The 25,915-nt window shown below is 36.9% G+C and overlaps 1 protein-coding gene across 33 annotated transcripts in view; it reads right to left on the minus strand.

The window, feature by feature from the left end:
* The window catches only part of LOC115438765 (receptor-type tyrosine-protein phosphatase delta), a 617,983-nt gene extending 593,335 nt beyond the window's left edge, over window positions 1-24,648 (minus strand). For 19 of the 33 annotated variants that reach the window (XM_030162597.1, XM_030162584.1, XM_030162598.1 and 16 more), the window contains exons 1-3: window positions 24,514-24,648; window positions 24,219-24,336; window positions 24,036-24,071 (exon numbers count right to left, since the gene is read on the minus strand). The gene's annotated coding sequence lies outside the window, so the exon portion shown is untranslated. The remainder of the gene's footprint in view (window positions 1-24,035; window positions 24,072-24,218; window positions 24,337-24,513) is intronic. The other 14 variants (XM_030162596.1, XM_030162599.1, XM_030162589.1 and 11 more) reach the window with 1 other exon arrangement.
* Between the last annotated feature and the right edge of the window lie 1,267 nt (window positions 24,649-25,915).

The raw sequence follows: 25,915 nt of genomic DNA on the forward strand, positions 1-25,915 counted from the left end.
ACATGGCAGGCATCCAAGCCTCCTATTAGACCTAAAATCTTAACATAGTAATACATTACAGAAGGATTATCTGTATTAGAGGGTCTAAATAAAGCAAGATCAATAGTAATTTATTATCTTTAGGGAGCAGGTGAGGGTTTTTCTTTTTTTTTTTGGAGCCATCAGTGATATATTTAAGAATTTCTGCACTGGTTTAAATCTCAAGTTTCTTTGGTCAAGTTGTATGATTTAATCTTTGCAGTAGAATGAACTTGATTTTAATTCATCTTACTAACGCTTAAATGGCCTCTTTCATTTTAAGACTACAGAATGAATGTATACATGATTCTATTATGGAGGAATATCTTGTTCAAATGTCATTCTGTTCTTGATCAATCTCAAAATGAAATTAACCATCAGCCCAGAACCCAAAGTCTCAATGAGTGTAAAGAAACACAAAAGCCCCATATCAGATGAAGACAAAATAAAACATAAAAGCTCCGTATCTGCAGCATTAATAAGCACAGACCTGCAAATGTTTGACGTTTCCAGCCGGCGGATAATCTTATCGATTCTCAGAACCATTGCAGATTAATTTTTACTCAGTCAATTAATCACTTGAGCGCTGTGACCTTGTGTAGATGAGTCAAGGTTGAAAAGTTGAGCTTGTAGTTCATTAGGAGGCACCGCACAAAAAATGTAAAGGTGTTAGAACGGGATGAATTAAATGGGGGTAGTCATGCATAAGAACATGTGCAGCTATTGGATCTTCACACCTATTAGAACACCCGGCTAATATTGTCAGACAGCGGTGACCAGAGAGCAGTCTTTTAAAAGAACATCCTCGATTTGAGTTAGAAAAAAAAAGAAGCTTTTAACCACTTCATCTTCACATCTCGCACTGAAACGCAGGGTGTTTTATGGTTCTAACATTACATGTCCAGAGTAATTGGGACAAATCAACTACTTTCTTGTCATCGTGAGTATCTGGTAAAAAAAAAAAAAAAAAAAGTAGGTCACACTATGCCAGATCTTCTCAAAGAAACACTTTTATCTTGCAGGCAATAATGTTGCTCTCTGAGCATTTCGCATTCCCCAAGTCAACAGTTCAATCTCACCTTCTTCACCCACTTCTCTCCAAACAGCAGATGCCATCATTTTTCTTGCCCCCGCCTCTTTTTCTCCTCACCCACCTTCATTCGGGGCCTGCTAGATGGATCGGCTCTCCCTCAATCCATGCTTCCTCTGCGCCTCCTCAGACGGGGAGATTGATTTGTCTACAGGACGCCTCTGACCTTTGATATGATCCGATAAGGGACGCATGGCCCTAACCGAATTAGGCAATCAAAGGGGAGGCACATTAGGAGTGAGATGAGGGTGTTTCCCTTCCCTCAAAGCATACCTCTGCCTTTTTCCATGATGGTTAGATCTACCGTCCATCTCCTGCCAACCTCTATCAGACACCCAGGGGAAAATAAAAGATGTGTTTTCAAATTGCACTTTGCCTAAAGGCTCTTTGGGCCAAATTTAATTTTCACCTCCCATTGATTTTCCCCATACTCCCACCTCAATGGATCCTAATGTTATCTATAGTATATTTCTGTGCTATGCAGAAGTAAAGGGAGGCTTTGCTCTGCAGCGATGCATGTCTGAAGAACAGTGTATACACTATGTCCTCCTTGTAGTGTCTGGGGAAAAAAATGATTGAAAACTGCCGCTTTCTACATGACACTTTTTGAATTGTGTTTTTTTCTGTCAGCTATTCTTAGCATCACCTTTAATAGCATGCTAACACCTAGCCTGTATGTAAGATTTGGATCGGTTTCTGAACTGCAGTTTTGAAGCCAGTATTGACATGCTGACTGTTTGGAGTTGTATTTGGATTAAAGATAGCCATCTACAAGATCCTAACCATTAATAATAACAGTATAAATATATTTGTTATTAGGTTATAATATATTAGGTACAGCGGGGCAATACAAATATACATTACTGTGTCAAAGTCTTAGTCCACCTTTAGCTTTGTTGTTTTTGCAGGGCTGAAATAAGCATACGTACAGTTGCGGAAAAAAATTATTAGACCATCAAAAGTCATCAAAAACAATGGTTATGCAATCAAGTACTAACTTCTGTGTGAATCATGTGACTAAAACAGACAGAAAAGAAAACATGGAATGTCTAAAAGCACTGTTTTTGTCAGTACAATGCCATAGATATTAACGTAAGAACTGAAGTGGTTTTGGTTATTATCAAAAAAACATGGAAAATAACTAGATATCAGCTCTGAAATTAATCTTTTATGAGCTATTTTTGTTGTTATCATTATATTTGTCCAAACAAATGTACCTTTAGTCGTACCAGGCATTAAAATGAACAAGAAATTGAAGAAAACAAGAGTGGTCTAAGAATTTTTTCCATGACTATATAAGTGAATGTCTCAATCTCTTTTCTTTTGAAAAAAATACAGGGAATATTTACTCAGCCTTCATTGAATTCACTATTTAGTGTGACCTCTGACAGCATGACAAAAAAACAGCACAAACAGTTACAAACATCTGACATGAAAATGAAAGTAATACATTGGATATTTTCCGAATAAAAGGGATAAAGCCACATTAAGTGCAAAGGGAGGGTCACACTGAATACTACCACTTTTGTTGTAATTTTTTTTTACATTTAACTTTTGTTTTTCCTGCTGTGTTAAGAACCAATCTGGATCTTAATACAGAGACAGAGACATGCATATGTGTGATTATTAGGACTTTACTAAACCAACAAACCTGATGCTGGCCTAGGACATTTGCGCTGTACTTTGTTGCATATTGTGATGCTGGCTCCAGCAAACCCGTGACCCTCACAAGGAATAATTAGTTCAGAAAATGGATGGATGAATTTTGATGCTGAGCAAACATTTCATCATGTGCTGCACTGACTCTTCGACCTCAAGATTTCAGAAATATGCCTCTGCTTAGTACGTGTTAATCATGATTTGACCATACTAAATAGTTGAAATGGCCTATTTATTAAATGTATTAGAATTTTTATACACTCAGCATTTAGAGGAGGTATTAAAAGCTTTATGAGTTTTATATACTTTTAACTGTATGTAGACTGTATACAAGTATTTGACCATGACATAACCCACCTACATTTTGAAGTCAATACTTTTGCAATGTGGCTGTCATCATATTGGCATTTCAGAGCCATATTTGGAGTGACCATATTTCCTGAACACGGATGAAGCTATAGTAGCCCAAGGGGTCAGAGGTGAGCTAAAGCTAAATGCTAGCAATTGTATAACAAACTCATTTTACAGTCTTGCTAGTGGGACCTTTTAACCACATCTACACACGAGCTGTCTGTCAGGAAAAATATGTTTTATTAAATAAACTGGAACTCCCGAAAGTCCAACTTGGCAGGCAGGCGAGCTGTCATATAGACCTGTCAATCAAACCCAGACACGGCAGACTTCAAAGCTCTGATTCACCCTGAGATCTAATTAATTGGGGGGGGGGGGGTAAAGACAGATCAGATCACTTATTAGAGGTTCAAAATAAAGTGAATGTGACTGAAATGAACCCTGGAAAAACAATATTGACTTGAAATGTTTGGACAGAAGTTCAACGTAAATGTATGTGAGCTAGGGTTTTTTTGAAGTTGGCCCTAGTGGCCGTCGGTGGTATTGCAACTGTGAGATACTTTGCATTGGTTTTATTTTGGAACTGTTGTTTGACTAAAGAATGTAATTATCAAACCTTTACCCTTTTGTTGCTTTATGAAAGTTAATAAATATGTCATTGTGCAATTAATGTACATATCAGCAGTTTTTGCAGCTACCAAATCTAAAACAAGAGGAGCGCCTTTATTACGACTGATTACACTGGGTTACAAAAAAATGTTTTTTGCAAGTTGTCTAGGTTTTTTCAACTGAATTAGGACCATTTTGCACCGCTAAATCCAAAAATGACATCTGTTTTTCTCAATCAGGTCAGGTTTTTATGCTAATTTGATTTTGAAAAATTTGATCTTCTCACAAAATTGATCACATTTTTGTGACTTTATCAGCTGATTTTTTATATAGTTCTCACCCAAAATAGGTTTTAAGACAAAAAAAAATTCATTTTCTAACAGGATTCCTGTTAGGTACAATGGTGTGTTCACCGCAGATGTAGCAGAATACATCAGGCTTATTTTTGCAAGATCTTCTGGTCGAAGCCATTTCATTCATCTGTAATATTAAAAAAAAAAACAATCATAAATTGGCAAAAGTAAAATCTTCAGAACTCATTTATTGCAAGAAATATGAAAGAATTTTATATCATATGATGTGAAAATGCCCATAAATGTAAGCAAAAATGTTAAAAAGCCAATATGTAGCATAGTTCAGAAAGTTGACCTGATTGAGCAAAATTAATGTGATTTTTGGATTCAGCACACCAAAATGATCCTAAATCAGCTCCAAAAACTTAAACAATAAATTTGTTGTTGACCAGTGTTATAAATGGGTTGGACTTGTATCTTATTTATCAGAAATAGCCTCAAAAACCCTAAAACCTATTATCTAACATTTATTACAAGGACCACATTAAAAAGCATTGCCATGTATCCTCCTCTCTTGAACTTTTCAAGCCAGTAATGTCCAGATCCTGATGAAAACAGCATGCAAGGATGCCTTCTGCTGCAAAATTTAGACTGCACTCACGCCGTGCGCTTCACACATTTACTTCTAAAAATACACCTGACACCAGGGGATTGTGGGCCTGGTCTTATCAGTAGCTCGCTGTAATTGTGTACTAATTATATAGCAAGCCACCTAAACTTTGTGCTGGAGTACTTTTGATTGGCCTAGGTTGAAAATCAAGGAGCTCTGCAGCCTCTGAACATTATTCAGCAACTCTTTATCTGTGATTGCTATGATTTCTTGTTTAGCACATTTGATTTTTATGGAAGAAACCACATAAATAAGTGATGAAAGGGGGTATTTAAAATGGATTAAGTAGATCTTGCTCTATTTATAAAGCCTTGATAATTATTAATAGATACTTCACAAGCCGGAGTGTAGTCATGACATGAATCCCAACATTAGAAAAACCGAATCATCACATGAGACGACGAAGCGCTGACAATAATGACGATAAATTGTATCATTCCAAAAGACAACACTTCAGCCTCAACCTGTTTGGCATTTTAAGAACCACTAGGGTGTCAGGGCTGAGTGAATTTCCGTGGCAGCCCACCTAACAAAAAAAAAAAACGTTGACAAGCCAGACAGAAGAAAGGATAGATTTTGACAGATCCCAGCCTTCTTTCATTGGAACATATGAAGGGGGGGGAAACAAAGGGAGGAAGAGGAGGATAAGGGAAGGGGGTGGCTTCAAAGTGGGTGATGTTACTGCAGAGCCAACAAACGGTGTGAAAACACACATCAACTTGCATGGATACACATGAGACCTGGTATCACAAGCCACGACACATAACCAGACTCGAACACAGGGAGGGAGTGTGCGAGGAGAGGATGAAGCAGTGGGGGTAGCACGAAGAAATGAAAACCCCCCCTTTTGGCAAGTCGATACTCCTTCGTACCATTTGTTTGTCGTCTTAAACTGGCAGAGAGCTCAAGAAGCCAAGGTCTTACATAAACCCTAGCCAGTATGGCTGTGTGCTGGGGAACTGATCCCTCCCAAAACCCTCATTGTTATTCTCTCATGATGCCGAGGGATCTGCCGTTCACCCACCGCCAAACCTACAGCAGGGCTGAGTGGGAGGTGGGTGTACTGTTTACATGTGTGCTCCATCAGGGGATTGAGCTAACTGTACACACAGGATTATAGATGGAGCACAACTTCCTAAGCCTGTGCTGTTCAAATTTTCATTATTTTATCTGCACATGATCACACTCAACCTGCAACACCCATCTGTCTGAATATTCATGATATTTTGCAATTCTTTAATGTCAAACGTACCGCTCTACAAACTATGATTATATATAATCGTAACATAATTTGTCAATAGATGATCTGTTATGAAGGCTCTGCACAATTAGTCAAATTCTAATTGTAATGTGCAGTCATATACGAGGGCCGTTCAATAAGTTCATGGCCTCACCCAGAACAGAACAACACAGACTGATAATTTATATTTTATTTTTCAACATAATCTCCATTTACAGCAATGCACTTGGTCCATCGATGTTCAAGCATCACTATCCCATCACGAAAGAATGTAACAGCCTGTATTATAACAACCAGTATTTCTGGGTGAGGCCATGAACTTATTGAACAGCCCTCGTAGTCATAATTTAAGCTCCAGAATTAGGATGATCTCAATGCAGAAATGGAAAAAAATACACATCGTTTAAGATATTTAAGATTTCGTGACACTTAGTAGAATGAAGCGCTGTGTAAAATGTGCAAAATGGCAGATCATAACATGTTTTTGTATTTTTTTATGCTAGTTTAATTTTGTATATTTGCCTTATCTGGGCATTTTCCTCAATAACCAATCAATCTGAATTTATGTCGTAATATAGTGCAGAGTAATTACAGTATGACTTTTATAATCAACTTGTACAGCCTTAGAAGGAGCTGATACTTTTTGCTAATATGCGTACACAGGAGGTGGGGTGGGGTTTGTTCACGTTAAGATCATGCTATAAAGTGTTACTTTGTTTGGTTTTTTTTTGGTTTTTTTTTACATCTTTGCAGATTTTTTTCATATTATACCAAGCTGTGTGTTGGTGATTAACATTTTTGCTATTTGGAAATTCTACGAATTAAAAATATGGCTATAAATCCTCATATATGAAGTTAATTCTGGAGTTGAAAAGTGCTACTACTGATAAATGCAGATAGGTATAGATGTTCATGCAAATCCTACTGTTAGTTGAGAAAAGTTGAGTTTGTGGCGTTTTATTCCAGCCGACTGATTGCGGATCACAATTTTTTATTGTATTTTTTATGCTAGTTTAATTTTGATTATTCGACTTATCTGTGCATTTTCCTCAAAAACCAATCAATCTGAACTTACATTGTAATATAGTTCAGAGTAATTAAAATATGACTTTTATAATCAACCTGTACAGCCTTAGAAGGATCTTATACTTTTTGCTAATATGCATACACAGGGAGTGGAAAATGCTATACAGTGTTATCTTTGCAATTTTTTTTCCATATTATACCAAGTTGTGTGTTGGTGATTAACGTTTTTGCTATTTGAAAATTCTATGTATTAAAAATATCCTTTCCTTAATCTTACCAAATGCCTAAATATGGCCATGAATCCTTATATATGAAGTTAATTCTGGAGTTGAAAAGTACTACTACTAATAAATGCATATAGGTGTAGATGTTCATGCAAATCCTACTGTTAGTTGAGAAAAGTTGAGTTGATACACATCCATAGTTTGCGGCGTTTTATTCTGACCGACTGATTGCAGATCGCAACATGTTTTTGTATTTTTTATGCTAATTTAATTTTGTATATTTGACTTATCTGTGTATTTTCCTCAAAAACCAATCAATCTGAACTTACATTGTAATATAGGCAGAGTAATTACAATATGACTTTTATAATCAACCTGTACAGCCTTAGAAGGATCTTATACTTTTTGCTAATATGCATACACAGGAGGTAGAAAATGCTATACTGTGTTATCTTTGCAATTTTTTTCCATATTATACCAAGCTGTGTGTTGGTGATTAACATTTTTGCTATTTGGAAATTCTATGTATTAAAAATATTCTTTCCTTAATCTTACCAAATGCCTAAATATGGCCATAAATCCTTATATATGAAGTTAATTCTAGAGTGAAAAGTGCTACTACTAATAAATGCATATAGGTGTAGATGTTCATGCAAATCCTACTGTTAGTTGATAAAAGTTGAGTTGATACACATCCATAGTTTGCGGCGTTTTATTCTGACCGACTGATTGCAGATCGCAACATGTTTTTGTATTTTTTATGCTAATTTAATTTTGTATATTTGACTTATCTGTGTATTTTCCTCAAAAACCAATCAATCTGAACTTACATTGTAATATAGGCAGAGTAATTACAATATGACTTTTATAATCAACCTGTACAGCCTTAGAAGGATCTGATACTTTTTGCTAATATGCATACACAGGAGGTAGAAAATGCTATACTGTGTTATCTTTGCAATTTTTTTCCATATTATACCAAGCTGTGTGTTGGTGATTAACATTTTTGCTATTTGGAAATTCTATGTATTAAAAATATTCTTTCCTTAATCTTACCAAATGCCTAAATATGGCCATAAATCCTTATATATGAAGTTAATTCTAGAGTGAAAAGTGCTACTACTAATAAATGCATATAGGTGTAGATGTTCATGCAAATCCTACTGTTAGTTGAGAAAAGTTGAGTTGATACACATCCATAGTTTGTTGTGTTTTATTCTGACCAACTGATTGCGGATCGCAACATGTTTTTGTATTTTTTTATGCTAGTTTAATTTTGTATATTTGACTTATCTGTGTATTTTCCTCAAAAACCAATCAATCTGAACTTACATGGTAATATAGTACAATATGACTTTTATAATCAACCTGTACAGCCTTAGAAGGATCTGATACTTTTTGCTAATATGCATACACAGGAGGTAGAAAATGCTATACAGTGTTATCTTTGCAATTTTTTTCCATATTATACCAAGCTGTGTGTTGGTGATTAACATTTTTGCTATTGGGAAATTCTATGTATTAAAAATATTCTTTCCTTAATCTAACCAAATGCCTAAATATGGCCATAAATCCTTATATATGAAGTTAATTCTAGAGTGAAAAGTGCTACTACTAATAAATGCATATAGGTGTAGATGTTCATGCAAATCCTACTGTTAGTTGAGAAAAGTTGAGTTGATACACATCCATAGTTTGAGGCGTTTTATTCTGGCCGACTGATTGCATATGTAGCCTATATAATTACACAGGCCGAATGGATTCCTGTTCATTAATCCACCCAAGTTTGTTCCTGCAGTCTCTATGCTATCATAACCATTTAACAGGCTCAGTGAGACAGGTTTTCTTTGTCAAATTGAATTTCCACTCTGAATACCTCCCCTATCACCGACTGCCAGATATTCATCAATGGACACAGAAAAAGATTTCAAAATGTGCAGTATAATAGGCTAGCACACTTCCAGGGGTGTCCGTTTTTTTTTTTTTTTTTTTTTTTCTCCTACGTGTAGAGATTACACACCATTTCCTAGCCCGAAGGCTGCTAAGCCTGTCAGCGGTTTGATTTAAATGTCCAAGGTAGGGCTTGTTGAAAAAGTGTCCTCTTGGAGTCTGATCAAAGACGATGAGGCCTCCGGGTGCTGTGAAATCCATGCTGTGCACCCTCCACCTCGGTATTTACAGTGCAGAACTCAGCTCCGTTCGATGAAATATGCATAAAGCGTCAATTTGCCTTATCTCTTTCGATCAACTCCAGCCGTTATGCAAAATATTTTCTCATGATCAACAGGAAACTCGCGTAGAGATTTAAACGTCAGTCAAGTTTGGCAGTCGGATTAAAACAACCTCTACATTCGCTCTGAAACTGCATATATTTATAAATTATACCAAGGCTGTCTGTAAAATACTATTAATAAATGATATGCTGTGGAATCTAGCCTCATCGATTCCACTACAATAGTTAGAGTACATATTCCATTCTTAAGGGAATTTTTTTTTTTTCTCTCTCTCTAAAATAAACTTTTATAACTAGTGTTTAAATGCAACTTCAGAAATATTCATTTCAAAGCAGCATGAAAGTTTGAGGAAGCAATATTGCCAGCATCAAAATATTCCACTTATATAATATTATTCTTTCTTTGCAGTCTACCTTGTTTGCTCTTTTCTTTTCAGCCAAACAAAACTGCAGTGGCCATCAGAGTGTGGAAAAGAAGTATAGCTCTCAGTGACCCTCAAGTTGCTCCTGAAAAGGCTTTAAGGTATGAATGCAAACATAACACAATGATCCTAACGCTGCTGCAGCAACAACATGGATTTGTGCATCTGCAAGTAAACTAAGTTAAGGCTTCATTAAAATGTTGTTGTTTTTTGCAAGCCTTTCATTTTTTCTCATTACTGACCTGAACAGACAGTAAGAGAGAAGGCTTTGCATCAGTGTTTAAAAAAAAAAAAAAAAAGTAGAAGATGGAGAAGTGTCTGGAATTCTAAGTGTGCCTGAGATGAACACAGAGAGAATGAATGTTATTTCGAGGTCAGAGGAGGCTGATCTGACAAAGAATACAACAAACTGCCACTCGAGTTCACTTTCACCCTTCTGCAACTTTCTTTTTTTGTTTTTTTTTTTTGTTTTGTTTTTTTCCAAGCTCTTTGATTTGCTCTACCCTTTCCCATGGTGGAAGTCCCTCGGATAGCAACCGAGTAGGTCTAATTGATTTCTCTTGTTCATGTCGGTTAGAGGCAGCAGCATCGAACTGTGCAGAGTACCCTGGCTCCAGCTCGCCTGCGTTATTCCTCTCTGTTTTCTTCTTTGCCTCCATATCCCGCTAGATTACAATGCCAATACTCAACATACCAGTGCCCTCTGAAATCTGTCCGGCTGCCAGAAGAACGCCACAGCAATAGCATGTGCAGAGATAAAATACCCATACCGAGGTGGAGAACATGTGGCTTACAAAAAGGTCAGGATGTAAGATCACGTTGGCATTTGCTCTTTGGTAAATGCACTGTGAGTCATTATCGAAGCAAACACCTATGGTATCAAAAAAAAAGACATTCTAAGTCACAGAAGTGAATAATAAATGCAGCTTACTTCTCACTTCAGGACCCTACACACAATTCAATACTTATCCAGACTCAAATTTCCATATTTTAGGCCATATTTGAGTTTAAAAAGCGAGACTATTATCTACAATCGTGGAAAAAATTATTAGACCACCCCTTGTTTTCTTCAATTTCTTGTTCATTTTAATGCCTGGTACAACTAAAGGTACATTTGTTTGGACAAATATGATGATAACAACAAAAATAGTTCATAAAAGTTTAATTTCAGAGCTAAAATATATCTATTTTACATGGTTTTCTTGATAATAACCAAAATCCCTTCAGTTCTTACATCAACATCTATGGCATTGTACTGACAACAACAGTGTTTTTAGGCATTCCATGTATGCTTTTCTGTCTGTTTTAGTCACATGATACATACAGGAGTTAGTACTTGATTGCATAACCATTGTTTTTGAAGACTTTTGATGGTCTAATAATTTTTTCCGCAACTCAAACCCGGATTAACCATATGGGCAACTGGGCAATTGCCCAGGGTCCCGTGACCTCTGAAGGGCCCTGGGTAGCTCGGGCATAACGAAAATATCTGGTTATCTTTTGCTTATAAATGAAACTGTCTGCAAAAAGTGCTCTTAAATAAATACTGGATACTTCGGAAATGGTTTCTTATTTATTTTTTGTGAAAATGGAGGACACTTCCCTCTCTTTCTAATGTAGTGGATCAATTTTAGATTATACTGATGCTAATGTGTTTTGTTTTCATATCATCATTTGCAAGTGAGTGGCCTTGACAAGAGGCTATAGTGGTGCACTTGTAGTTCCACGAGCATTTACACATTTGTACATCAAAATGCATTTGATGATAGTTAGATACTGAAGTATGGGGTATATTTACATATATTCCTGGAACTTATTCTGTATTTTGCCAGATTATAGGGATCCTGGGGTTGTGATGATGGGGCCCTTGAATATTGTTGCCCTGGGTACGATGAAGTGTTAATCTGGCCCTGCCGCAACTGTATAACTTGCGTGGCTTAGTTTAAACCTCTTCTTTCTCTAAGTGATCACATGGCACGGAACATCCTACGCTATCCATATCAATATCACAGTACACCCTTGGACCATCGCACAGTAGAAGAACATGGAGTGTTTTTTTTTATCACGCTGACGCACATGACCAGAGCCCCCACCACCACCACCACCACCACCATCTTAGATCTTGTGGTTTTCTCCCTTTTCATAGAAGATGGATTCTGAGTGTCTCTTGTCGATCTCATGATGGCTCCATGATGTTTTGACCACTCGTCAGCTGACTTTAACTTTGCCCTCATTTCTGTAAGAATCATGTCTGTATCCATTTTCCATGTTTTCTTGATAATAACCAAAATCCCTTCATTTCTTACATCAATATCTATGTCATTGTACTGACAAAAACAGTGCTTTTAGACATTCCATGTTTTCTTTTCTGTCTCTTTTAGTCACATGATACACACAGGAGTTAGTACTTGATTGCATAAGCATTGTTTTTGATGACTTTTGATGGTATAATAATTTTTTTCCGTGACTGTATATTATAAAAGCCAAGTGGCCTCTGTGTGCACACATGCATATGTGTGTGTGTGTGTCCGGGGACTCACACAAAATCCAGAAAAAGCTGACTGCTGAAATTTGGCATGCTTATGTTGTTTTGGTCAAGGAACAGACTAGCAAAAATGGCAAGTTGATAGGACCAATATTTTGGGAGATATTAGTCATTTTCAGATACAGTTGCCTTACAATTAAGTTGCTATGGCCGGAATGCTTTGGTGGTGACTGCTGGACAAATGCAGTACAGCATGCACAAATACACAACAGCACAAAAACTACTACATCTAGAATCCGTGATGTGATGTGAATAAATGGCTTTCATATCAAACTGTTATCGCGATACAATCGTGGAAAAAAATATTAGACCATCAAAAGTCATCAGAAGCAATGGTTATGCAATCAAGTACTAACTCCTGTGTGTATCATGTGACTAACAGCACTGTTTTTGTCAGTACAATGTCATAGATATTGATGTAAGAACTTAAATGATTTTGGTTATTATCAAGAAAACATGGAAAATGGGTAGTTATCAGCTCTGAAATTAAACTCTTATGAGCTATTTTTGTTGTTAGCATTATATTTGTCCAAACAAATGTACCTTTAGTTGTACCAGGCATGAAAATGAACAAGAAATTGAAGAAAACAAGGGGTGGTCTAATAACACTAGGTTACAAAAAAATGTTTTTTGCAAGTTGTCTAGGTTTTTTCAACTGAATTAGGACCATTTTGCACCGCTAAATCCAAAAATGACATCTGTTTTTCTCAATCAGGTCAGGTTTTTTGGCTAATTTGATTTTGAAAAATTTGATCTTCTCACAAAATTGATTACATTTTTGTGACTTTGTCAGTTGATTTTTTATATAGTTCTCACCCAAAATAGGTTTTAAGAGAAAAAAAATCATTTTCTAACAGGATGTATTTATTAAGTGTTACAAACTGTAGCAGAATACGTCAGGCTTATTTTTTTGCAAGATCTTCTAGTCGAAGCCATTTCATTCGCCTGTAATATTAAAAAAAAGCATTAATCATAAATTGGCAAAAGTAAAATCTTAAGAACTCATTTATTGCAAGAAATATGAAAGAATTTTGTGTCATATGATGTGAAAATGCCCATAAATGTAAGCAAAAATGTTAAAAAGCCAATATGTAGCATAGTTCAGAAAGTTGACCTGATTGAGCAAAATGAATGTGATTTTTGGATTCAGCACACCAAAATGATCCTAAATCAGCTCCAAAAACTTAAACAATAAATTTGTTGTTGACCAGTGTAATTTTTCCGTGACTGTACATTGCTAAATGACTATTAGGACATGTCAGCTAATTCCTGTACCTTATACAAATCAATAAACACCAAACCCTGGACGACGGTGCAGGTGTAGATGCAGTTCTGCGTAGGAGTATGTGTTAAGTCATATGCACTATTTCTTGTTCTTGCTTTGCTCTTGACACTCTCAAGCATCTCTCGTGAAGTGTTGAATGTTTTGGCTGCACTGGCTGCCTTCTCCAAATGCAATGAAAAACATTTATTTTTAGAAACTCTGACTTTTTTAGGTTGGGGAGCAGAATCAGGGAAAAGGCAAATGTTTTTCCATACTCTGCTTTTTCCGAATTCCATACTGCAGAACTCTTTAGCTGGGTTAGAAATCATCCGTTTCCGCTGCAGGAGTTAGATTTTTTTTTTTTTTTTTCAAGCAACTGCAAAGCTGCTGTTTGTGTTGATGTTCCTGTGGATTATATAGTGCAGTTGTTTGTCTCTACCCCAGTGCTCATTGCATAAGTTCATGAAGTGGATCTGACTTTGGGCATTGCACCATTCTCCTCTTGTCTTGATCATTTGTCAGTCCCCCCCCTCATTTTTGTGAGTTCCTGTCAAGTCAAAACAGTGGCAGCATCCTCTTTTTTTTTTTTTTTTTCCTCCCCCTAGTGCAACTTCTACAGCAGAATACGGACACAGGTTTTCTTTAGGCAATAACAATACAGTAAGTCGAGCAGAGAAGGGGAAACGTTTCACTGCAGCCAGCCTTCACTACGGGATGAATGTCAAATCATGCATCGCTGAGCCTTGCTTAGAAGTCCTGCTGCCCTGAGAGAAAACTAAGATAACAGGACATGATAGAGTAGTACGGAGCAAAGTCATACTCATGGTCACTTTTCAACAGGTTCGATGTAAACACAGCTGAATTGTGGAGCTCGCAGAAAAATACACAGTGGCTCCATGATTGATGTGAGACTAATCCGCGCTAATATACAACAGCATCTCGCAATTTATTCAAATGTCAAAGCTTTTCCACATGTAGCTAAAAATACTCCACTTACTCTGCTATGCAACTAACCTGGGAATCAATTTAAAGTGCGACAGACAGTTTGTCCATTTCCTTTACCAGCTAGGAAGGCCAGGAAATGTTGTTGACGGTCGACCCGCGTGGAGACAAAAGGCTCCAGATCAAATTATGGGATCGAACTGACATCATATTTAGGCCATAGGTGTGTACTGTTGTATGAGTAGGTTTTCATTCTCTCTTATTATTACCATAAGGCTTCTCTATACAGTCGTGGAAAAAAAAATATTATACTATAAAACTATAATTATAAAAATATCTGTTTTGTGATTAAAAAAAAAAACTGTTGTTAATGCTTTTGGCAGCGCGTAAAAAGACTATCACTAGAAAATGGTTAAAGCCTGGAGTACCCACAACAGAAGAATGGATGGACATCGTACAGGACATTTGCATTCCGGAGAAGTTGACATTTTGTTTTCAGGGTCAAAAGGAATCTTTTTTCACTATTTGGTCTAAATCACAGGTGTCAAACATGCGGCCCGGGGGCCAAATCCGGCCCGCCAAAGGTTCCAATCTGGCCCGTGGGATGAATTTACAAAGTGCAAAATGCAAAAATTACCCTGAAGATAATAACAGTCAAGGGCATCAAACTCAAAAATAACAGCATAATAACCTAGAAATAACGAGTCCAAATGTTCTTCTTGGTTTAATGTGAGAAAAATCATGATATTTTGCCTCTAAATAATGGCAACACCAATTTTTTTTCTCTTTGATTTATTGCAAAGAACATTAAATTCCGATATCCTTTAATAATAAAATGTCAATAACCTGAACGACTGTGAACAACCTGAAATGTTTAAAGAAAAATAAGTGTAATTTTAACAATATTCTGCCTGTTTAGTGTCTTTGTAACTCTGATCTGTAACGCACATGTATAAATCATAAGTTGAGGCATAATATTGATAAAATTGTACTCATTTTTCTTCAGAAATTTCTTTTTTTTTTTTCAGTTATTCACATCTTTTTTTTTTGTTTTGGATAGAAATAGTTTCATCATTTAATGTTATTTTTTGCACTAAAAAATTTGGAGTTGTCATTATTTATAGGCTATTATGCTATTATTTTACTGGTCCGGCCCACTGGTGATCAAATTTGGCTGAATGTGGCCCCTGAAAGAAAATGAGTTTGACACCCCTGGTCTAAATGGACAAACTATGTTAAAGTTGTCATGGATGTGAAATGAATACATCGGTGATGTGAATACTTTCACATGTGAAACATTTCTGTTTAGAGTGATGTAAACATTCACACCTTATAGTTTTGTCTTTTCATTGAAGTAATGAAGTAAGCCCTCTCTTCCAGCCCACTTTTCTTTATTTACTTTAAAAGTTCTTTATATGACAAAAAATCTTGGATAAGCATTTTTTATGTGATGTGTAGAGATAGAACTGTGCATGTAACAGAAGTTTTGTAAATTGTGCTTTTACAAATAAACAAAGAATTTAAAAAAAAAAAAAAATCTGTTTTGTGAAATATTTATATTGGTGTGGAAAGGGCATCAGTTTGTAGCTTCATTTGTGTAAAATCATGATTTTTTTGGTGAACTTTTGGTTCATTTGGCAAAACTGTTTGGTTTTTACCTGAAATAACTGCAAAAAAATTTCCAAAAACACATTAATCTGACTGATATATGTACCAGCCAATACATATTACAGTCGCGAAAAAAAATGATGAGACCACCCTTGTTTTCTTCAATATTTTGTTCATTTTAATGCAACTAAAGGTACATTTATTTGGACAAATATAAAAACAAAAATAGCTGATAAGAGTTTAATTTCAGAGCTGATATCTAGCCATTTTCCATGTTTTCTTGATAATAAACAAAATCCCTACATCAATAGCTATAGCATTGTACTGCCAAAAACAATGCTTTTAGACATTCCATGTTTTCTTTTCTGTCTGTTTTAGTCACATGATACACACCGCAGGTAGTACTTGATTGTTTCTGATGACTTTTGATGGTCTTATAACTTTTTCCACAACTGTATATCACTGTCATACAACCTAACTCTTTGAGAACTTTGAGTTTTATTTTAAAAAGCTGTTGCTGACCTTGGAAACTTATTGCACATATTAGTTGACGGTGCTTTTGATTGTATACTCAGCATGCCGTTTTTTACCAATTTTTCTACCACATTTCTTTCTTTTTTTTTTATTTTTTTATTTGATTTTTCAAAGTCATGTCTTGACCTTGAAAATTTTCTGCACCATTTAATAGCAGCTGTTGCTTCTGAATATATTCAACTTTGGGCAAGAGATCACTTGTTTTCTCAAAGTTCACATTCCCGTTTTTCACATTTCAAGCCAAACTAATCACAAGTATTGTTGGAGGTTTTTATTACCGTTCCTATTCAGAACATGCAGAACAAGCTGTGTTATTCCATAATCATCTTGTATATTTGAAGACTTCCTGCTGATTGAGTTCTAACAGAGAAAGTCAATACTGTATAATTTGTGCTCACACCAGTGTTGACAGACAATAACTTGTTTACTGTAGTCCTTATGTTTTGTTGTCGCATTAACATAGGATACAAGTCCAGTTTATAGTAAATCATGCTTTTTCACTCTACAACTACAGCGTAACTATAGAAAAATGATAAAAATAGACTTAATTAGATTACAGTAACGGTTCACCTTCCCACTATATCACATACATCAGCCTTAATAGCATTGATGTCTCCTGCAGAAGGCAAAAGTTGTTGTTTAACAGCTTAATGAGTGTCTGATTTATGACTGGAGCCCAGTGCCTGATAAATAAACAACACAGGTGAGAGGGTTTCATCTCACGCAGCATTTTCTAATCAGCGGCGAAGAAAAAGATGTGGCGTTTCAGGTGTTTTTCAGTTAATTCGATTAATCATTCGCTGTTTTCTGTATACAGCGAAAGCGTGAAATGGCTAATTGGTTGCATGTGCATCCATCAAAAGTATTTATTGTGGGGATTAGCACACTGACACGGAAACCTGCTTATTTTTCTAGTTTCTAAAGGAAGGGGACGAATCTGTATCGTGATTCAATTATATTTAGGGGTGTAAGAAAATATCAGTTCTGCAATATATCGCGATATTTCATTTCACGATACTGTATTGATATTAAAAAGTACTGTATGGATATTTTTAGGTATTTATTCAAATACAGATATTGTGGAGGTTCATTTTTGTTTGTTGTTTATATTTTATTTATGATTGTTTAACACTATTTTATTAAATAATGGTTATTTGAAGCATTCTAAAAGCACTTTTTACTGTCTGAGAGGCAGATGTTAGTTCCTTTGTTGGGATTGCACAAAAATAATATTATGATGTTAGTTATGAATGAATAGAATATGAACATTTCAGAAGGATCTTAAACTGTATTGTCTGTAAAACATAACACTGGGTTACAAAAAAATGTTTTTTGCAAGTTGTCTAGGTTTTTTCAACTGAATTAGGACCATTTTGCACCGCTAAATCCAAAACTGACATCTGTTTTTCTCAATCAGGTCAAGTTTTTTTTGCCAATTTGATTTTGAAAAATTTGATCCTCTCACAACATTGATTACATTTTTGTGACTTTATCAGTTGATTTTTTATATAGTTCTCACCCAAAATAGGTTTTAAGAGAAAAAAAAATCATTTTCACAAGCACATTTTATGAAACTTGTGACTTGATTCCTGTTAGGTACAATGGTGTATTCACCGCAGATGTAGCAGAAAACGTCAGGCTTATTTTTGCAAGGTCTTCTAGTCGAAGCCATTTCATTCACCTGTAATATTAAAAAAACCATTAATCATAAATTGGCAAAAGTAAAATCTTCAGAACTCATTTATTGCAAGAAATATGAAAGAATTTTATATCATATGATGTGAAAATGCCCATAAATGTAAGCAAAAATGTTAAAAAGCCAATATGTAGCATAGTTCAGAAAGTTGACCTGATTGAGCAAAATGAATGTGATTTTTGGATTCAGCACACCAAAATTCTCCTAAATCAGCTCCAAAAACTTAAACAATAAATTTGTTGTTGACCAGTGTAATTTAAGATTTAACAGAGGAAAATTTTGTGATATAGCATCAGATCCTGTTGTGGTCAAATAGAAATGTGTTTAGTATTTGTGCATATTTCGGGTATAATTAAATTCTTCGAGGAAATAATCATTAAAAAAAAAAAAAGAAAAAAAGAAACAAACAAAAAATGGCCTTTTTAACAGTATCGTGATATATCATATCATGATAGTAGTATTGTGATTTGTATCGTATTGCCAGATTCTTGCCAATACACACCCCTTGTTATATTATGATACTGCATCAGAAACCAGGTATAATATTTGGATTTTTTTATCATTTCCCATACAAGGGTGTTGCAATCAGATCTACCTCTGTACTGTGCTCGTAACTGAAAATCTTCTGCTCAGTTTGACTTTAATTTTTTTTCTGTTATATCTGATTCGTCACCATTGGGAGATAGGGAGGCGGCTGTCGGTCTGAAAAGAAATCCCAGACGTTTTGCATGACATTATCTATCAATGTGATCAATTTCCTGACCTCACCTGAACCGAGAGCATATTTTCATTTCTTACTCTGCCAAATTTGATGAACATCCACACTCGGAGTAATAATAGAACCGACTGTAATGACACTGAAATCTCATCCGCTGTTAGAACTTTAAAACAACTGGTGATAGAAATATGAATCCAAAGCCTGTGGTTTAAGGATGAACGGTGTGACTGACAACACATTTCTCTCTTTGAGCTTTTTTCACCGTGTTGATGAGGTAATGGAGTTATTCACTGTGGTGGATTGGGTCTGATTATATCAAGAACAAAACCAGATGCATCAAATATTCAGTACCGTGGTATCACATCCCCTGTAACATTCGCTGTCATAGTACTAATAAAAAAAATTGAGCTGGGCGATACGGGGAGGGAATGTAACTTCTATTTTTTGCAGTGTTTTTGACAACTTCCTATTTTAATCAAGTGTTTTCTGATGATTTGAATTAAGAACAAGCTCAACTCTGACTGTTGTTAAAATTATAGGCCATGTGTAACTGACATACAGTTGTGGAAAAAATTATTAGACCACCCCTTGTTTTCTTCCATTTCTTGTTTATTTTAATGCCTGGTACAACTAAAGATACATTTATTTGGACAAATATAATGATAACGACAAAAGTAGCTCATAGTCGTTTAATTTCAGAGCTGATATCTATCCATTTTCCATGGTTTTCTTGATAATAACCAAAATCACTTCAGTTCTTACATCAATATCTATGGCATTGTACTGACAAAAACAGTGCTTTTAGGCATGCCATGTTTTCTTTTCTGTCTGTTTTAGTCACATGATACACACAGGAGTTAGTACTTGATTGCATAACCATTGTTTTAGTTTACTTTTGATGGTTTGATAATTTTTTTTTCCACAACTGTACTTTTACAATTAATGTATGACAAGAGGCAAAAGGGTTGGATTCTCAATTTTTGTTGGGCTACATGTAGATAGTTCCCCAGAACAATCATCTCAGTTGTCAATATAGGCATTTTTAACAATTTTCAGAACACAAAACCTTGATTAATCTAATTAAAGTGATAGATTGCCAAGCCCTAACAGAAAATACAGGGTGGGGAAGCAAAATTTACAATGAACATTTAGTTGTTTTTTCTCAGCAGGCACTACGTCAGTTGTTTTGAAACCAAACATATATCGATGTCATAATCATACCTAACACTATTATCCATACCTTTTCAGAAACTTTTGCCCATATGAGTAATCAGGAAAGCAAACGTCAAAGAGTGTGTGATTTGCTGAATGCACTCGTCACACCAAAGGAGATTTCAAAAATAGTTGGAGTGTCCATAAAGACTGTTTATAATGGAAAGAAGAGAATGACTATGAGCAAAACTATTACGAGAAAGTCTGGAAGATACTATTAAAGAAGAATGGGAGAAGTTGTCACCCGAATATTTGAGGAACACTTGCGCAAGTTTCAGGAAGCGTGTGAAGGCAGTTATTGAGAAAGAAGGAGGACACATAGAATAAAACATTTTCTATTATGTACATTTTCTTGTGACAAATAAATTCTCATGACTTTCAATAAACTAACTGGTCATATACTGTCTTTCAATCCCCGCCTCAAAATATTGTAAATTTTGCTTCCCCACCCTATACAGTATGAATTAAGTATGAAAATTGACACAAAACATACTAATATAAAGATACTCAAGTGTATAGAATCTTTTTAAACACAAAAACACAAAAGATAAGACACACACACGTAGCGTTAAGATAAATATCCTCATGTGGTGCACACCTGCGCTGCTGTCATTTGCAGATCCATGTGACTATCTCCATTTACTGTTACGCAAAGCCATCTATTTCCCTCTATTGCTGTCTTGGAATCAGAATGGGACGGCATCTTACGGCGCACAGCCAAGGGACTCATTAAATTTAGCAGCGTCAGAACATCCAGTCTCAGAGAGTCCACGTCCACGGAGGGACACTGGCACCCTTATGAGTGAGCGGCTCACGCCACGAGAGATGGGAAACTTTGGCAGCTAATGCATCAGCTCGCACAAAATGAAGCCTCCCTCATCCAAGAGCATTAAGATGTGGATAAATAAATAAAACATTGCCGCCATGAGAGGAGAGGCAGTGTGACAGCGGGATATTTTTTCTGCTTTCATGTTGGCAGGCGCAGATATTTTATTTTGGGATGAATCGAAATTTCCTCAAAACGCCTGCGCCAGGTGTATCTAATTATCTGACAGCGCATCCTCATTATAAAACGGCCCCTGGGAGCCGGCTACTCGGCTTGCCGAGCCTTGGACCGCAATCAAGGTGTTCCACACAGCAGCAACACATGGATAATATAACCACCCTTGCCTCTTTTGCTGCGAATGTGGGCAATATTTGCACTCCTTTAATATCCTATGCTCTTGTTGTCTTTACGGACAGCGAGGGAAAATATATAGAGCGTTTCCAGCGAGATATATATTGCATGAGGTTTGAGCCACTGCATTGTACGTTTCCAGGAAGAGAGTCAATGTAATGTGCCATGCAAAAAAGGAAAAACACGCTATAAATGTATTAGCAGCTGTTATGACAGCCTCTTGCCAGCTCAGCCATGCCCCGATTATGTCACCTGGATGAAGTTTATAAACCATAATTACAGCTTACTTCAGTTTCTCTCCAGGGAGGTGCAGCCAGGAGAAGAATAGTGGGTGTGTTGTCAACAAGGCCGCACTATAACAAACTATGTTAAGGCATAATTAATGGGAGAAAAAGATTTAGCAGAAAAGCAGCTATTGAACTGGCACTGCTGGCTGTGGCTCTGGGGTCACGCTGAAAGAGCTTGTGCAACTGTGAGCAAGCAGACCTGTCCTCCCAGCTTAGTGCTGCACAAATCCCGTCCAGCAGCAACTGATGCGGGCCCGACGAGTAGTTTTGGAAGTATCGCTCAAAGGGGAAGACGAAGGAAAATTGCAGAATGTTGCCAGTTATGAAATGGCAGCGCTTCTGGGTAAAGGATGGCAGGGGACATTCTTACCTGGGACTAATCCTTGAAAGCTTCGCAAGAAATTCACAGCCTGACAGCAAATGATTCAAATCCACTTTTGTGTTCAAAACTGTCTCTACACATGAGGATAACCAGCCTAAAGGACTGCTGTATTTCAGCATTTCATCATGTTGCAATTTGTTGTGCAACCAACAGCCCTTTTATAGGAGAGAGAGTGTGTTATTTGTCTTGTGTTTGTACTGGATTTTCTTATTTTTACATCAGTGCTGTCAGTGTGATATGAATGTATTTCGTGCTTGTTGCAGATACGGAATCAGATCTCGTTCACATGTGGCGTTTCTGTCCTCCTCTGTGCCTCATTTAGCTACACGAGTGTGTGCGTTTTGCAGGCAGGAGGCAGAAATACAGACGGACACATTGATAATGGAAATCATGCCTAATAAACTCAGCATCAGCAAATCTCTCCAACTCCAGGGCAACATTAGTCAAGCGATGTTAAATCCAGTCTTAATCACAGTCCACAGGATTTCCCCATCTCTGTAAAGATGACCTCACCGCACAAACCAATTTAAAAACCAAGACGTGATGAGTGTTATATCTGCAAAAAGTAGCTGAGGTGTACCACTGAGTCATGTGTGGGTGTTGGTAAGTGTTAAAATGTCCTCATGTCACAGCTTGCTGTCTTGCATGTTCCCCATTTAGTTCTTTTTGAAATGCAACAGTAGCCTATCTCTTGCACTGCCTCATGACTGGCAGACCATAATGCTATTACCTCCCCTCAATGGTCATGCTCAGTTAGCCCTGTGTCACTCTACACTAGCCAGGGAAGACACATCTCTCTGCCAGTGTGAGCTGTCCTTGCCCTCATTTGCGATCTCTTCAGCTCGGCTTGCTATAAAATACTGAGGCACACAAACTTTTCAGTTCATTATCGTGCCTTTTAGAGCTTTTTTTTTTTTTTTTTTTTTTTTTACTCAGTCTACAAACTATGACTGCAAATCATGGGTAATTGGCTATATATGAATCACTTGTCAGTAGTAGTCTGACAAATTCTCTTGAACACTCAGAGAGGGAGTTGTGTAAATTATGGAATGAGGTAAATTCCAAAGATAGCCAAAAAAAAAAAAAAAAAGCCATTGGAGGAACACACACAACATGGCACTGTGCTGACGCTCTACTGCGCATGTTCCACTGTCAATCACCAGCCAAAATCTAACAACAAAGCATGTCAGATAACAGCAGCAAAACAGGTAAACTGGGTGAGTCAGAGCCCACCTACCCACCTACCCACCCTGCACATCACCTGAGACTGGAGCCATCACGCACGTACGCATGCGCACACGCACACGCACAGAGGCACGCACATACATTCAGCCAAGGAAGGGCGACGCATCCAAACGGCTCCAAACCACGCATCCAAACTTTTTTTTTTAAATCCAAAACGTCCCGCTACTACCAAACAGATTGCATCTCAATTTGAACACAAAATAAATGAAACAAACAGGGTAAAGCATTGGTTTTGTGCGCAAAGATGGCTCTGTGTTTTTTGCGCTCAGTGTGTGTTATAGATGACGATTAAAAAATAATTAATTAATTAATTAATTAAGAAAAAAAAAATCTGTAAATATCTCGCCACCATCTGGAGTGCAACGGTGAGCAGCAGACCGGTACATGCTGTGCGCTCCATTATCCATAACGCAGCTCCAAGATATGCAAAAATATGCGCCCTGGGCACCTACTCTCAACGCAGCACGACGCACAACTTAGAGCACAAACCAAATGACACAATTCCACTAAGAAAGGAACGGATGCGTCCTGCGTCCGACTTCAGTTCACAGAATGAGATAAAAGCAGGGGGGGAAAAAAGTACTACTTACTATAGAGCCAGGCGGTAGAATGCAAAGCCCCGGTAACTGGAATTAAAATAGAAGAACGGACACAAATGAAGGATGCGCTTGGCTTATTTATCTATAGTGATGCGTTCAAAGCCACATGCATTAATAGTCACAAAGCTCTGGGATTGTAATGGGCAAAAAAAAAAAAAAAAAGCATCCACTTACCGGAGCTTTCCGAATAAATTCCAAGGAAATTCCAGAGGAGTCCGTTCTTTCTTCTCTCAAAGTCAGAAAACAGCAATGCTTTTTTTTCTTATTCCAAAAACAGGCCCGTGGTGTTGAACTGAAAGAGAGAAGAGACCAAAACAGCCACAACAAATTCCATTAGAACCGGGAATCCCCCCCCCACCTCTCACCACCACCCGCAAAAAAAAAAAAAAAAAAAGTGTTGACATAACAGCTGTGAAGAGCAGCAAACAAAAGCTAAGTCGTAATAAATAGTCGAATGGACAGATGGTACCTGCTCTGTTTATCACTGTCGACAAAGACAATGAGAGCGGCAATAAGACGGGCACAAAACTGAGAGAGCGGAGCTTTTCTTTGGAAACGCAGCCCCAGCGTGCTGTCAGATTACACCAGCACACACACACTCACACACACACACACACACACACACACATACACACACGCACACACACACCGCTCCCGGCGACGGCTGGAGAGGGAGGGAAGGAAGGAAGAGACGGGAGACATGGGATGGATGCTGCGCTCCAAAACTTGCATTTCACAGTCCATCCGCTTGATGGCCAGCAAGAGGAGGAGCTGATAGTGGGACGTTTCCCATCATGCCAAATTTAACAGCCTTCCAGGAGGTGTTAAAGGCTGACACATGCATCATTAAAAGGAAAAAAAAAAAACAAACTGACTGAAGAATGATATCGGTAATAATCTGGGCTCCCTCTGGGTTTAAAAACTCTGCGAAAAACAAACATTTCATGGGGGAAAAAAACATGAATTTGTGATATATTGCCAGTTTAAAAAGTAACTTTTGCTCATTACTTATTTAAAGAGTAATCCATTACTTTACTTAGTTGACCTCTATGGAAAGTTACTTTTTACGTTACTCATTACTTTTATGTTGCTTGACTTGGGGCAGAACCACATATCTGTTCCTAAATGTGTAGGACAGTGTTTTTCAACCTTGGGGTCGCCTGGAATTTCTAGTAATTGATAAAAAAAATTGCTACTAACATATTTTTAAATTATTCGATATATATTAAATATAATTAAAACACCACACATTCCACAATCCATCCGCTTGATGACCAGAGGAGGAGGAGCTGATAGTGGAGCGTGTGGGAACATGTATTTGTGATATATTGCCAGTGTTGGGGAAATTACTTTTAAAAAGTAACTTTTGCTCGTTACTTCTTTTTAAAAAAGTAATCCATTACTTTACTTACTTGACCTCTGTGGAAAGTTACTTTTTACGTTACTCGTTACTTTTATGTTGCTTGACTTGGGGCAGAACCACATATCTGTTCTTAAATATGTAGGGCATTCCAGGGGTTGCCTGGAATTTGTAGTAATTGATAAAAAAAAAAAATGTTACTAACACATTTTTTAATTATTCAGTATGTATTAAATATAATTAAAACACCACACATTCCACAGTCCATCCACTTGATGGCCAGCAAGAGGAGGAGCTGATAGTGGGACGTTTCCCATCATGCCAAATTTAACAGCCTTCCAGGAGGTGTTAAAGGCTGACACATGCATCATTAAAAGGAAAAAAAAAAACAAACTGACTGAAGAATGATATCGGTAATAATCTGGGTTTAAAAGCTCTGTGAAAAACAAACAGTTCAGGGGGGAAAAAACCCAAAACAAAACATGTATTTGTGATATATTGCCAGTTTAAA

This window comes from Sphaeramia orbicularis, chromosome 18, assembly GCF_902148855.1.
Source record: "Sphaeramia orbicularis chromosome 18, fSphaOr1.1, whole genome shotgun sequence".
Classification (NCBI taxonomy): Eukaryota; Metazoa; Chordata; class Actinopteri; order Kurtiformes; family Apogonidae; genus Sphaeramia; species Sphaeramia orbicularis.